Source organism: Uranotaenia lowii, chromosome 3 (genome assembly GCF_029784155.1).
Source record: "Uranotaenia lowii strain MFRU-FL chromosome 3, ASM2978415v1, whole genome shotgun sequence".
NCBI classification, from domain to species: Eukaryota; Metazoa; Arthropoda; class Insecta; order Diptera; family Culicidae; genus Uranotaenia; species Uranotaenia lowii.
The window spans coordinates 94,455,522-94,459,588 of record NC_073693.1 but is presented as its reverse complement, the minus strand read 5'-3'; positions in this window follow the sequence as shown (position 1 = coordinate 94,459,588).

Sequence of the window (4,067 nt, the reverse complement as noted above, 5' to 3'; positions counted from 1 at the left end):
TTCATTTTTGTCATTTTTGTCATTTTTGTCATTTTTGTCATTTTTGTCATTTTTGTCATTTTGTCATTTTTGTCATTTTTGTCATTTTTGTCATTTTGTCATTTTTGTCATTTTTGTCATTTTTGTCATTTTTGTCATTTTTGTCATTTTTGTCATTTTTGTCATTTTTGTCATTTTTGTCATTTTTGTCATTTTTGTCATTTTTGTCATTTTTGTCATTTTTGTCATTTTTGTCATTTTTGTCATTTTTGTCATTTTGTCATTTTTGTCATTTTTGTCATTTTTGTCATTTTTGTCATTTTTGTCATTTTTGTCATTTTTGTCATTTTTGTCATTTTTTGTCATTTTTGTCATTTTTGTCATTTTTGTCATTTTTGTCATTTTTGTCATTTTTGTCATTTTTGTCATTTTTGTCATTTTTGTCATTTTTGTCATTTTTGTCATTTTTGTCATTTTTGTCATTTTTGTCATTTTTGTCATTTTTGTCATTTTGTCATTTTTGTCATTTTTGTCATTTTTGTCATTTTTGTCATTTTTGTCATTTTTGTCATTTTTGTCATTTTTGTCATTTTTGTCATTTTTGTCATTTTTGTCATTTTTGTCATTTTTGTCATTTTTGTCATTTTTGTCATTTTTGTCATTTTTGTCATTTTTGTCATTTTTGTCATTTTTGTCATTTTTGTCATTTTTGTCATTTTTGTCATTTTTGTCATTTTTGTCATTTTTGTCATTTTTGTCATTTTTGTCATTTTTGTCATTTTTGTCATTTTTGTCATTTTTGTCATTTTTTGTCATTTTTTGTCGTTTTTGTCATTTTTGTCATTTTTGTCATTTTTGTCATTTTTGTCATTTTTGTCATTTTTGTCACTTTTGTCATTTTTGTCATTTTTGTCATTTTTGTCATTTTTGTCATTTTTGTCATTTTTGTCATTTTTGTCATTTTTGTCATTTTTGTCATTTTTGTCATTTTTGTCATTTTTGTCATTTTTGTCATTTTTGTCATTTTTGTCATTTTTGTCATTTTTGTCATTTTTGTCATTTTTGTCATTTTTGTCATTTTTGTCATTTTTGTCATTTTTGTCATTTTTGTCATTTTTGTCATTTTTGTCATTTTTGTCATTTTTGTCATTTTTGTCATTTTTGTCATTTTTGTCATTTTTGTCATTTTTGTCATTTTTGTCATTTTTGTCATTTTTGTCATTTTTGTCATTTTGTCATTTTTGTCATTTTTGTCATTTTTGTCATTTTTGTCATTTTTGTCATTTTTGTCATTTTTGTCATTTTTGTCATTTTTGTCATTTTTGTCATTTTTGTCATTTTTTGTCATTTTTTGTCATTTTTGTCATTTTTGTCATTTTTGTCATTTTTGTCATTTTTGTCATTTTTGTCATTTTTGTCATTTTTGTCATTTTTGTCATTTTTGTCATTTTTTGTCATTTTTGTCATTTTTGTCATTTTTGTCATTTTTGTCATTTTTGTCATTTTTGTCATTTTTGTCATTTTTGTCATTTTTGTCATTTTTGTCATTTTTGTCATTTTTGTCATTTTTGTCATTTTTGTCATTTTTGTCATTTTTGTCATTTTTGTCATTTTTGTCATTTTTGTCATTTTTGTCATTTTTGTCATTTTTGTCATTTTTGTCATTTTTGTCATTTTTGTCATTTTTGTCATTTTTGTCATTTTTTGTCATTTTTGTCATTTTTGTCATTTTTGTCATTTTGTCATTTTTGTCATTTTTGTCATTTTTGTCATTTTTGTCATTTTTGTCATTTTTGTCATTTTTGTCATTTTTGTCATTTTTGTCATTTTTGTCATTTTTGTCATTTTTGTCATTTTTGTCATTTTTGTCATTTTTGTCATTTTTGTCATTTTTGTCATTTTTGTCATTTTTGTCATTTTTGTCATTTTTGTCATTTTTGTCATTTTTGTCATTTTTGTCATTTTTGTCATTTTTGTCATTTTTGTCATTTTTGTCATTTTTGTCATTTTTGTCATTTTTGTCATTTTTGTCATTTTTGTCATTTTTGTCATTTTTGTCATTTTTGTCATTTTTGTCATTTTTGTCATTTTTGTCATTTTTGTCATTTTTGTCATTTTTGTCATTTTTGTCATTTTTGTCATTTTTGTCATTTTTGTCATTTTTGTCATTTTTGTCATTTTTGTCATTTTTGTCATTTTTGTCATTTTTGTCATTTTTGTCATTTTTGTCATTTTTGTCATTTTTGTCATTTTTGTCATTTTTGTCATTTTTGTCATTTTTGTCATTTTTGTCATTTTTGTCATTTTTGTCATTTTTGTCATTTTTGTCATTTTGTCATTTTTGTCATTTTGTCATTTTGTCATTTTGTCATTTTTGTCATTTTTGTCATTTTTGTCATTTTTGTCATTTTTGTCATTTTTGTCATTTTTGTCATTTTTGTCATTTTTGTCATTTTTGTCATTTTTGTCATTTTTGTCATTTTTTTCATTTTTGTCATTTTTGTCATTTTTTGTCATTTTTTGTCATTTTTGTCATTTTTGTCGTTTTTGTCATTTTTGTCATTTTTGGCATTTTTGTCATTTTTGTCATTTTTGTCATTTTTGTAATTTTTGTCATTTTTGTCATTTTTGTAATTTTTGTCATTTTTTTGTCATTTTTTGTCATTTTTTGTCATTTTTGTCATTTTGTCATTTTGTCATTTTTGTCATTTTTGTCATTTTTGTCATTTTTGTCATTTTTGTCATTTTTGTCATTTTTGTCATTTTTGTCATTTTTGTCATTTTTGTCATTTTTGTCATTTTTGTCATTTTTGTCATTTTTGTCATTTTTGTCATTTTTGTCATTTTTGTCATTTTTGTCATTTTTGTCATTTTTGTCATTTTTGTCATTTTTGTCATTTTTGTCATTTTTGTCATTTTTGTCATTTTTGTCATTTTTGTCATTTTTGTCATTTTTGTCATTTTTGTCATTTTTGTCATTTTTGTCATTTTTGTCATTTTGTCATTTTTGTCATTTTTGTCATTTTTGTCATTTTTGTCATTTTTGTCATTTTGTCATTTTTGTCATTTTTGTCATTTTTGTCATTTTTGTCATTTTTGTCATTTTTGTCATTTTTGTCATTTTTGTCATTTTTGTCATTTTTGTCATTTTTGTCATTTTTGTCATTTTTGTCATTTTTGTCATTTTTGTCATTTTTGTCATTTTTGTCATTTTGTCATTTTTGTCATTTTTGTCATTTTTGTCATTTTTGTCATTTTTGTCATTTTTGTCATTTTTGTCATTTTTGTCATTTTTGTCATTTTTGTCATTTTTGTCATTTTTGTCATTTTGTCATTTTTGTCATTTTTGTCATTTTTGTCATTTTTGTCATTTTTGTCATTTTTGTCATTTTTGTCATTTTTGTCATTTTTGTCATTTTGTCATTTTTGTCATTTTTGTCATTTTTGTCATTTTTGTCATTTTTGTCATTTTTGTCATTTTTGTCATTTTGTCATTTTTGTCATTTTTGTCATTTTTGTCATTTTTGTCATTTTTGTCATTTTTGTCATTTTTGTCATTTTTGTCATTTTTGTCATTTTTGTCATTTTTGTCATTTTTGTCATTTTGTCATTTTTGTCATTTTTGTCATTTTTGTCATTTTTGTCATTTTTGTCATTTTTGTCATTTTTGTCATTTTTGTCATTTTTGTCATTTTTGTCATTTTTGTCATTTTTGTCATTTTGTCATTTTTGTCATTTTTGTCATTTTTGTCATTTTTGTCATTTTTGTCATTTTTGTCATTTTGTCATTTTTGTCATTTTTGTCATTTTGTCATTTTGTCATTTTTGTCATTTTTGTCATTTTTGTCATTTTTGTCATTTTTGTCATTTTTGTCATTTTTGTCATTTTTGTCATTTTTGTCATTTTTGTCATTTTTGTCATTTTGTCATTTTTGTCATTTTTGTCATTTTGTCATTTTTGTCATTTTTGTCATTTTTGTCATTTTTGTCATTTTTGTCATTTTTGTCATTTTTGTCATTTTTGTCATTTTTGTCATTTTTGTCATTTTTGTCATTTTTGTCATTTTTGTCATTTTTGTCATTTTTGT